Raw genomic sequence first — 11,114 nt, forward strand, 5'->3', positions numbered from 1 at the left:
AAAAACAATTCCTTGTCAAACACATTTGGTAAAGGCTATTTACAGTGTACATGGCCAAGCATGCACTATGCTGCATTTTCCTTATTTGACCACAATTGCAATAAACACTCTCCAACTCTTTGCCATTTAACCTCATTAATCGTCCCTTCTTGGGAGAACCAAGGACATAAATCCTCCACGCGCTTAAAAAAATGCCTTTAAGTCTTCCTTTTTAACCTGAGTTCCTCATGTCTTAAGAGCCTCTCTTAAATCTGAGATGAACAACTCCTGTGACGATGATGCCTGTCCCATGGCCAGTCACTTACCTTGCACCGTCTCCACTCTCAGTGCTGACCGAGATGTGTTGGGCGGGCCACTCCGAGCTGGTCACACAATCACTTGGATCCAAGTTTTCCTGGAAGACAGCGTTCCTCAGCCTCACAGGCACTCGAGCCGCACATTGAGCGCCATTTGTCCCGTCCAGCGGGACGTCAACTAGGGCCAAGAACCTGGAGGGAGGAATGAAAGGGACAGGAGACATGAAGAAGGCAGCAAGACAAGCATCCTGATCAAGCTGCAATTTTATTTTTTACACAGGGGTTTATATGCCTCTTCAGGAGAGGCAGGAGGGGGTTGGGGTGTAGGAACTGCTCGGGGTAGGGGGTCAGGTAGTAGGATGTTTGCTCCTGCTCTGGGTAGAGGCCAAGTGGAAGGATGTTTGCATATCAACGCAAGCAGGCATGTGTTGGTTAGTAACCTAATTACAAGATGGAGGCGCATTCTTACACTAAGAATTCAGGGAGGGGGAGAATGTCTCCGACACAGGCCCAGTATCTGCTGGTAAAATTTAGAAATCTAAGCCAGGCACGGTGGCACACACCTGTCATCCTAGCTACTCAGGAGGCTGAGATGTAAAGATTGCTGTTGCAAGGCCCAAGATGGGCATAAAATAAAGACATGAGATTAAACTTAGAAAGAAAAGAAACAGTGTGTTAGCCCAGGGGGCTTCCCCATAGGTGCAACCCCCCTGAGTATCACAGCTGTATGGGGACACATGCCTTTGTCCCTACAGGGGTGCCAGGCACCCATTTTCATGCCAGGGACAGTATGAGAAGTTTTCTCTGCTTGAGAACATTCCTGAACACCAGGGCAGAAGCTGGAACCTGCCAACAGCTTGCCATGCAGAAACCCCATAGTCACCTGGAGAGGAAGGCTAGCCAGTCCCCATCAGCTGGTGCCCAGAAAAAATGGGCTGGGACTGCTGATATTCAACACCCCCAAGTCAGCCAGCCTCCAGCCTGGCCAAGCCAGGGCCAGGCCCCAGCCAGCAAGCAGAAGCCAGGGAGGCAGCGCTGGCTGGAGGCTGGGACTTGCTTTCCAACAATTGTCTGAAAATAGCCTGGGTGGCTCACGAGGAAATGAGTCCCGTCACCATGTCCCCATCATGGGGGGACAGCAGTGGCAGGAAGGCTCCTTGTGGGGGTGGGCAGGTCTGAGGCCTTCTCACCCCAAGAGACCCCAGCACCAAGGAGACAAAAGGTGAGGTGGAATACACAGCCTCCCGCCAGGGTCTTCAGCTTCTTTGTCCCAGGCTGGGGGAGCTGTGGAGGAATTGAGTGGGGTGGCAGATACTCGGGCTATTTTTTTAAAAAGTCAAGCCAGGCACTGGCTGCTCACATCTGTAACCCTGGCTATTCAGGAGGCTGAAATCTGAGGATTGTGGTTCAAAGCCAGCCAGGGCAGGAAAGTCGATGAGACTTGTATCTCGAATTAACCATCAGAAAACCGAAAGTGGCACTGTGGCTCAAAGTGGTAGAACATTAGCCGTGTGCTCAAAAGCTCAGGGATAATGCCAGGGTCCTGAGTTCAAGCTGCAGGACCAACAAAAAAAAAAAGGAAGAAAGAAAGCTGAGTGACAGTGTGAGATGCCTCAAGTTCAAAGTTCAAGCCCCAGTACTGGTGCGTGCACACACACGTTACTCATGCCTCATAGCTTTCTATAGGTCCTAGTCTAGAGTTGGGACATGATCACTGAGTTCACAGCAGGCAGTCTGGGAGGGGAGCCCTGATTAGGTACAAGGCTAGAGTTCTGGCTGGTCTGGGGCAGCAGGATTTTTTTCAGAAATGGAAACACACTGAATCTGAAAGTCAGGGCTGAGTGTAGATGTGAGTCTCACATCCCCTCACACTTAAGGTGCAGGGAAGTACCAGGTCACATCTGAAGGAAACCCGCTGCTATAAAGCTTCTAATAAACATATCCTGACCCCTTGTGTACTATAGGAACCTGGGGGGCATGTCCAGGCCTCTGGGGCTGGGGTCACCACTGGCCCATCTCCTCTCTCACAAGGGTAAGGCAATGGCCCTTGAAGTAATGAATCTGAGTTCTCCAAGCTCAGCCACTGAGGCATAGGAACTGTGACATCATTGTGTGTGTGTGTGTGTGTGTGTGTGTGTGTGTGTGTGTACTAGGACTTGAATTCAGGGCCTGGGCACTGTCCTTTAGCTTGTGCTTAATCACTTAAACCATAGCTCCATTTCTGGCTTTTTGGTAGTTAATTGGAGATAAAAGTCTCATAGAGAACTGGGAATGTGGCTTAGTGGTAGAGTACTTGCCTAGTGTGCATGAAGCCCTGGGTTTAATTCCTCCATCCCCTTCCTTTTTTTTTTGGTATTCCCTAGTTTGAGATAGGCTCTCACTTTTTCTCATGGTGTGTATATGGACCAAGAGTTTCCTATTTAATTAAGCTAACTATGGGGTGAAAGATATGAATCACCTGTCCAGCTTTTCATTGGTTGAGAGGAGGTCTTGAGGATTTCTTTACTGAGCTGACCTCCAACCACCATCCTTCAGATCTCTACCTCTGGAATAACTAGGGTTTACAAGCATGAATTACCATGGCCTGCTTCAGTAGGGGTCTTGATAGAACTGCTCCCCATATCTGAATGGAAAGTGATTGTATTGCTTAGTCACAAATAAACATGACATAATGGTGATAGCTCTCTGGGTGGCTATACAACATACTTTAAAAACATGTCCCTATGTGCTTTCCCCCTTTCTTTTTTCCTTCCTTCCTTCCTTCCTTCCTTCCTTCCTTCCTTCCTTCCTTCCTTCCTTCCTTGCCCCCCCCTTCTTTCTTGCTGTATGTGTACCACCAATTCTAAGGGTTTGAATTTAGTTCCTCAAATTCTTACTGGGCTGGCACTTGAGCCATGCCACCAGCCTTGCTTTTTGCTAGTTACACAATTGAAGAGAAAGTCTCTTGGGCTTTTCTGCCCAAGTCAACTTTGAGCCTCAATTCTCCAGATTTCAGTCTCCTAAGCGTAGCTAAGATTACAGATGTGAGCCACAGCTGCCTGCTCCCTTTCCCACCCAACCCCTGGTACTTTTTTTCTTTGCTAGTCCAGAACTAGCGCTCAGGGCTTGAGCACTGTCCTTGAGTTTTCTCAAGGCTAGAACTCTACCACTTGAGCCACAGCACCACTTCCAGCTTTTTCTATGTATGTGATACCAAGGGATCAAACCTAGGTCTTCAGGCATGCTAGGCAAGCCCTCTACCACTAGGCCAAATTCCCAGCCCACCCTTGGTACTGTTTAAACTGATGCCATGCCAGTTTTCAGAGATGGTGGCTGTTTAACCCAAGGTCGCATGTTCATGCAGAAATGGGAGCCCGCCTCCCCTTCTCTGGGGTGCTCTTGCTCCCTCTGCTCTAAGAGGTCCCAGGAGCCCAGGCCTGACCCCTTTTTCAACCAGAAGCCATTGGGGAGAAGGCACAGAAGGCTCCCCACCTGCCTGGACAGGCTCTTACTGTGACTTCTGTAGGACCTGCTAAGGGGAATAGCTAGGCACCTGCACTCCTGAGAGGAACATAGGCCCAGGACACTTCCCTGAGGGCACAGCCCCGGCCAACGGTTGGGTGCTGGCTGCCTTTGCACTGAGCCTCTGTCCATATGACTGTCCATCTGGCAAGACTCCCACAGGTGGGCAGGCAGTCTTGGTCCTGGCCCTGCACAGTCCGCGGTCTGCCTGCTGGACAGGGCAGGCCCTTACCATTTGCTGCAGCTCTGTGCAGAAGCCTGAGTTGTGCATATTTGGACAGCAAACAGCAGGCCTGGGCCCTTGTCTACTCCCTGGCTGCCTAGCCTCTGCCACCTGTGCAGACACTGCACAATGTCCTCAAGTCTGGCCTCTACAAGGCTCTAGCTCCACTTTGCTGGTGTCCCAATCTCCAGGAGATATTTCCCATTTTCTCCTGGGTAATTGGAGATAAGAGTCTTTAGGATTTCCTTACCCTCAGGCTGACCTTGAACTGTCATCCTTAGATCTCAGCTTCCTGAATAGCTAGGGTTACAGGTGTGAGTTCAGTGCCCCTCTCCCCAGGAGAGTCTAATGGGTAGAAATGTTGGGCTCTTCCAGAGCTAGAGCTAGACTACTCCTGCCTATTACCTTCCCCCCAAACTAGCCGACCCCTGCTTTTCTCCTCCCTCTCCCCTCCCTCTTCTTCCTCTCCTCTCTCCTCAGGTCCAGATCCAGCCTACTGTTGCCTATCCCCAAGCAGAAGTGATTGGTGTCTGTGACCTTAATGTGCCTCTCATTCCCCTGCCTTGGCCAGGACCACCTGAAGCATCCCTCTCCCACCCTTGGCCTCTGGGAGGCAGGTGGGCTGGAGGGACTTTGCCTCTCCTGGGATGCCTAGCCTCTGGTGCAGTGGGCCTTCCCTTCTCCCAAGGGCTTAATATGGTGAAGGGGAGGTCCTAGCACATAGGCCCCAAGTCCAGGCCTTGTGGGTCACAGGACCTTTCCCAGAGACAGTTTATCAGGGCAGAACCAGCCTGGCTTCTGCCCTAAAGCTATAATAAGGGGAGTATTTATCTCTGACAGCCAGCACCATGATGGGGGAAGTCTGCAGCTACTCAGAGTGGAACCTGGGTGACCAGGCATGCTGGGACCCAGCACTCAGGAGGCAGAGGCAGGAGAATCCAGGCTCTATGCTTCCTACCTTGCTGGGATCACTGTCATATACTACCTCACTCAGTTCATTCATTCAGGTGGAGTCTTGCTAACTTTTTAATCCAGATTTGTTGCTTCTCTCTGGGGCAGCAACTCAGGAATGGGGAGGGACACACGGGGCCAGCCTGTAGTCCCCCGGGAGCTGAGCGAGATGGTAAGTGTCGATGACCCAGCCCTCCCCCAATTACTGGGGAAGAAAAAAACCACACTGAGTCAGGAGCAATGTAAACCATGAAAGCGCATCAGATCTCTCTGCTGATCTCTGCTGATCTCATGTTTTCCGATGCTCTCATGCCTTTATTGCGTCAGACAATTAGTTATATACTGTTGGGGTAGGAGAAGGTGGGAACTGGGAAGCTAGCCAATAGGAAGAGGGCCACTGTGCTACCACCACTAAGGGTCTGGGTGGGGCTTTCAGGTACTGGGTGGGACAGGTGCAGGAAAGCGCGCAAGACTTGAGCTGCTGCGAGATCCCCACGGAGCTGCGGGGGGTTCAATCAAGTCACGTACACAGAGATGCCTTAAGAGAGGTATGCAAGGAGTGAATGCCTGGCCAAAGCCCTTCAATTGCAGCTGAGCTGGAATCAGGCCTCAGAGATGGAGGTCAGGCCCCAACGGTTCCAGGTAAGATCATGCTTAGAGACTATTTCTGTGTTGACCACTTTGTTGCTTTAATTGGAGTAAAGTGGCCTTTTGTAGGACTCATCGATCTGAAAGCTGCAGTTTCAAGCCAGCCCGGGCAAAGCAAAGTCCCTGTGAGACTGGTGTCTAATTTGCCAGCAGAATGCTGGGGCAGAGTTGCTTTGGAGTTCCAAGTGGCAGAGTGCTAGTCTTGAGCTGGAGAATTGAGGGACAGCGCCCAGGCCCCGAGTTCAAGTCCAGCAACCAACAAAGTGAAATGCCAATGGGATGTTCATTCCTGTGTGGAGAGACACTACTGGGACAAAAGCAATAAAGCATCCAGATGCAGAAAGCCTCTGCGTGGATGGCAGAGATGGTGTCAGATCCTAGAGTCACTCGTGCTTGGCTATTCAAAATTAATCAGAGCCGGGAGGTCATAGAATAGTTTGTAAGCATGCCTTACTAATGCCCGTGCCTTTCATAACTGGGCAGGAACTTGTCAATCATTTGTGATAGTGGGTAGTTTAAAGTTCTAACTGAGTGAAGGTTGATTTGACACCAGCCACAAATTCAGGAAAGTTTATGGATCTGAGGCTTGTGTCCCTATTGATCTGTTTAGATCTGGCAACTGAAGCATAGTTAGAGTCACAGGGATTAAGTTCCCGAGACAATCAGGAAAATGCCTTTGCAAATGGGTGCTAAGTAAGCTAAACTATTGTAGCCAAAGAAGGTTTGTGCAGTTGTTAAATTTGGAGCAAATCATTGTTCGTGATAGCTAATCCTGGCAACCCCTTGGTAAAATAGGCTAAGCTTTTTAAGGTCCCTGGTCAAGTACAGAGACAACGCCCCTGAGTCAGCTTGAAGAAGTTATCGAAGACGGATCTTCGCCCATCAACTCCCCTTAAGATGAAGGCACCAGAGTCATTTTTGGAAAGTGAGACAGGATAAATTAGAGGGATGGCAAAGAGTAGTAACAGGTGTGCAAGAGTGGAGACTGCACTTGTGGGGAATGGCAATGACCACAGGTTCAAGTCTTCTAAACCTGTCTAGAGAATCCTAGCCTCATTTAAAGGAAATCTGGTTACTAAAAGTTGTCACCCTCGTATTACTTTGAAATCTCAACCCTATATTGCCCTGAAAACCAGTGGGGTGCCAGCCTGCAAAAACAAGTGTGTTCAGGAAAAGCAACCAGGGAATCATTGGGAGAATTCACCAAAGTCAGGCCTTAGGTTAAGCTGCTTTAACCAGTTTGCACAGAAATTTGCAGGCAACCCAGCAGGAGGTGTGACATTCCATTGGAGTTCCTGAGAGACGAGGCTGCTGCCACATATTCTGGCCTGCTTGATTCCACCACCACCCCACAGCCGTTTCCTGAGAGGACTGGAAAAACTCTTGGTGATGGGACATTCTGTGCTAAACTCAAAGTCCCCTAGGTGGTTGCAGCCATTATGGTGACTCTGGATGGGTGAAGGGAATTTTCCATCCAGTACTGAACAGCCTAGACGTGGGAGATGCTAAATGGGTATGAGGACTATGGGACCCCCAGAGGGACCATAATCCCCACCCGAGGGATATACACCTGCAGTTGACAGGTGTAGGCATCTGTGTGAGGTGCAGCTAAGACTGCAAGGAAAAGGCCTGAACAGCCATCAGTGTCTGGGTCTCCTGCGGGACACGCCCCATAGCATGGAGGTTGGCATCTATTAAAATCCTCCCCCTGCAAAAAGATGCTTGGCTTCAGCAGAAAGACAGACACATCAGCCAGTGTCTTGCTTCTTGCTCAACATGGCCTCCTTTCTAGGGATCAGGGCCTCTGTCCCCCCTCTCAAATTAATGCCTTCCATAATTAAGATATTGCCTAAATCCTCGCCCCTCACTTATTTTAAGATAAAGGCAGGAGATGTTGGAGACATTCTCCCCCTCCCTGAATTCTTAGTGTAAGAATGTGCCTGCATCTTGGAATTAGGTGACTAAGCAACACATGCCTGCTTGCGTTGATATGCAGACATCCTACCACCTGGCCTCTACCCGAGCAAACATCCTACTACCTGACCCCCTACCCTGAGCAGTTCCTATACCCCAACCCCCTCCTGCCTCTCCTGAAGAGGCATATAAACCCCTGTGTGAAAAATAAAATTTGCAGCTTTATCAGAACGCTTGTCTTGCTGCCTTCTTCGAGTCTCCTGTCCTCTCATTCCTCCCTCTAGGTTCTTGGCCCTAGTTGACGTCCTGCTGGACGGGACAGTGATTGAGGGGTTTTCCTCAGTTTCCTGATATTTTTATATAAAATCCTAGGTAATAAAATGAGGATTTTGCTGAGCACTGGTGGCCAAAGCCTATATTTCTAGGTACTCAAGAGGCTGAGATATAAGGATTGAGGTTCAAAGCCAACCCAAGAAGAAAAGACCATGAATCTTATCTCTTATTAACCACCTAAAAACATTGGAAGTGGAGAGGTGGCTCAAAGTGGTAGAGTTCTAGCCTTGAGCAAAGAGACTCAGGGATAGTGCCTAGGCTCTGAGTTCAAACCTCATGAATGATTTAAAAAAAAAAAAAGGATTTCATCAGGTGGAAATTTTAGCAAGGATGGGGAAAAAAAAAATGAAGATGAGAATTAGGACGATGTAAAGAAAGAAATCTAGACTCTTTCCTGTGCAGGAATGGGAATAAAAGGCTTAAAACGCTACTTGTTAGTTCTTTATTGAGCTGGAGGAACACACACACTCACGTCCTGTAACAATTCCCGGAGCATGGATCTGGCTAGCCAAGGATGTACATTGCATAGATGCAAAGCACAGTCATAATAGGCGACTTTCAGGGCTTCTCTTTGCCAAACATGCCTTCCAATTCTACTTTATCATTTCCGAAGCATTTGTATCTTTCACTTTTCAAAGCAAGAGGTAGATGCAAATGGTCCCTTACATCTATCTATTCTCGTAACTTAACATCTAAGAGGTATTTTTTTTTTTTGCCAGTCCTGGGCTTGAGCTCAGGGCCTGAGCACTGTCCTTGGACTTTCTCAAGGCTAGAGCTCTACCACTTGAGCCTCAGCATCACTTCCGGCTTTTTTTTCTATGTATGTGGTACCGAGGAATCGAACCCGGGTCTTCGTGCATGCTAGGCAAGCACTTTAACCACTAGGCCAAACTCCCGGCCCCCTAAGAGGTATTGAAAGTGAGGTATTGCTCACCCTCTTTCCATCCTGGCTCTAATTTCTGAGTCTGGCATGTTGGCTTGTTAGTTTTGTGCTAGGACTGGAACTCAGGACCTCTCCCATTGGGCTTTTGTCCACTTAAAGCTGGTATTCTATCCCTTGAGCCACGTCTCTGCTTCTGGAGTTTGGGTGGTTAACTAGAGAAAAGAGTTTCACAGATTTGACTGCTTGGGCTGGCTTTGAACCTGGATTCTCAGATGCCAGCCTTCTGAGTAGCTGACAAATGCTCTGAGTCTGGAAGAGTGTGTGTGTGTGTGTGTGTGTGTGTGTGGTCCATGCAGGGTGAAAGTTGTTCTGAAGGTTCTACAACATTTCCATGTGTTTAGAAAGATAACCTAGAATATAGAATTTGACATCAGCTCCTGATTTTTCTGAAGTTCCTACAAAAACAAGCTGTTCTAGCCAGGCTCCAGTGACTCACATTGTCATCCTAGCTGAGATCTGAGGATCACAGTTCCAAGCCAGCCCGTGCAGATAAGTCTGTGAGACTCTTATCTCCAAATAACACCAAAAAGCGGGAAGTGGAGCTATGGCTCACATGGTAGAGGGCCAGCCTTAAGGAAAATAAAATTCTCAGGGACAATACTCAGGCTCTGAGTTCAAGCCCAGTGGTCACCTCCCCCTCCCCCCCCAGAGGACTGTTTATCTTTGCTGCCTAAATCCTGCTGGGTGAGAATTTCCACCAAGACCCAGCAGGCTCTGCTAACTGCAGTTGCGTTCTTGAAGCCAGACCAGCTAAGCCGGAGCCAAGCCAGAGATGCTGAGGGAGAGGAAGGAAGTCTTAGCAGCTGTGGCCTGGTGCTACCCATCACTTCTTTCTCTGCAGGCTGTCCTGGCCAGACTAAGCATGCCTTTGTGCTTAGGGATACACTACAGCTGCACTGTGGAACTCGTGCTACTGTTTGAACCGGTATCTACACATGTCCAGGCCAATATCCCAGAAGAGAGTAGGCCGTTCTAAAACAAATCCTACCCCTTGAGTAGAAGGGAGGGTTTCAAAATGAGCTCTGCAATTTTATATTGGAGACCCATCCCCCGACCCCCATTCAAAGTTTCCAGGGTCTAAGAAAGTGCTAGACAGGACTTTATCTCGAAAGCCTACCATGCCTGCAAATCTCCCTCCTCCACAATGAGCTGGGGCCAGGGCAGGGGGGAGTCAAGCCCCTGGTGGGTGGGGAGGAAAACCTCAGTACTCCTTCTTAGCTTGTCTTAGCTTCAGATTGTGTCGCCTCCGTGTGACCCCAGCAGCTGTCACAAAAGCAGCCTGCCGGGGGTCACCACATTATTTCTGTGCAGTTTGCCCTCATTTTCAGCAATAAAAGTTCCACTGGAGCATGTGTCTTGGCGTGTGGTGGTGACATCTGTGTCCCCCCCCCTCCTCCCCGGTGGGTCTGTTTTCCCCTCTGGCGCTGCACAAGCTTGTGCTGCAGACCTTTCCTGGTCCTCTGGTTCTGGCTGCCTGCCAGGCTGGCTGTGTCCATCTGCTCACGCTGATTTTGTGACCCTGACCCCAGCTACTGTCCCCACACGTCTCATGTTGTAATGAGTCAGGCATGAGGGAAAGGGGAGTGACAGAGGCAGATCACTTGACTTGGGCTGCATTGTCCTTTGTCTTGTTGACATCTGATTTGCTCTTCTGCTAGTTTTGAAAAAAACCTCTCTGCTGCATTCTAGCCATTGTGTGACCCCTTTCTCAGGGAAATGCCCTGGCTCCTTTGCCTTTGCAAAACCCCATGAGTCTGGCAAATGACCTTATCACATCAGTCTCCTCCAGAGGTCAGTGAAGAGTCTTCACCATGCATGCCCAGCAGATTTGCCAGCTTGTATTTTATTTCTGCTCCTCCCTATTCTTACCATATATTCTGCCCAAATCTGATTCTAGAACCTCATGTAAAACATCTCTTATCTCTGATATACCATCTTGTGATATGGGTGCACTACCCTATTCTGGACAGCAGGTGGAGCCCTTGGCAGAGCTCATAGGGTGGGGTTGGGGGCAAGGGTTGTGCAGTTGTCAAGTCATTCATTGACCAAGGACCTCTATGGGTCTATCGCAGATGGCAGACAGAACCCCAGGAATATGAGGACTATGTTGCTGTCAAAGACAACAGACCCAGGGTCCTGCAGAGAGAGAATCAGACCTTGACAGAAGGGCTTCCAGCCAGTTAAGTTGGTAATTAAGCCTGTAATCAGGGCCTGGACACAGTCCCTAAGCTTTGTTTTCCTCTCAAGATTGGTTCTCTACCACTTGAGCCACAGCTCCACTGGAAGTGTCTTAGCTTTCTGCCAT

The sequence above is a fragment of the Megascapheus bottae genome, chromosome 34, assembly GCF_031878675.1.
Source record: "Megascapheus bottae isolate mThoBot1 chromosome 34, mThoBot2.hap1, whole genome shotgun sequence".
Taxonomy (NCBI): Eukaryota; Metazoa; Chordata; class Mammalia; order Rodentia; family Geomyidae; genus Megascapheus; species Megascapheus bottae.